A 538-nucleotide genomic window follows, 5' to 3' on the forward strand; every position below is an offset into this window, starting at 1 on the left:
CCAGAACCCTCTGAAAGTTCCTCTCTGGAGATGGTTCACTGTCCAGCACAGGTTTCATTTTCATTGTATCTAAAATCATGCCTACAAATACAGTCCGTAGAACAGTATCCAAAGGAAAAAACATGGACCACCTTTACATGATAACTGGAATAGATGATCTTAGAGGCCCTTCCCAACCATAATGATTCCATGCCTCTATGCTACCAGTAGCAGATGTATGCCACGTTATAGGCCCGGCCAGGTTTTGTCATTCCTGTCACCTCTGTGGTCGGTGGGCACTCACGCAGGAGGGCAGCGTCCTGCCAACACCTGCTACCTCCTCCAGCACCATCAGCACAGTGCTTTTACAATCTGCTTTTAAAACTGCACTGCCTACAGCTACGCAAGGGTCTCAACCTCATCACAAACAGGCTTGCTGTTTGACAGACTGTCCCCAGTGATGGGAACAAGCCGGGGCACAGTGGCCATACCACTGTGTTGCTCTCATTGGCCCTCAGACTCGAGTTGTCCCTGCAGAGACCCCCCCGACACTTCCCCC

This window comes from Meleagris gallopavo, chromosome 2 (assembly GCF_000146605.3).
Source record: "Meleagris gallopavo isolate NT-WF06-2002-E0010 breed Aviagen turkey brand Nicholas breeding stock chromosome 2, Turkey_5.1, whole genome shotgun sequence".
Lineage (NCBI taxonomy): Eukaryota > Metazoa > Chordata > Aves > Galliformes > Phasianidae > Meleagris > Meleagris gallopavo.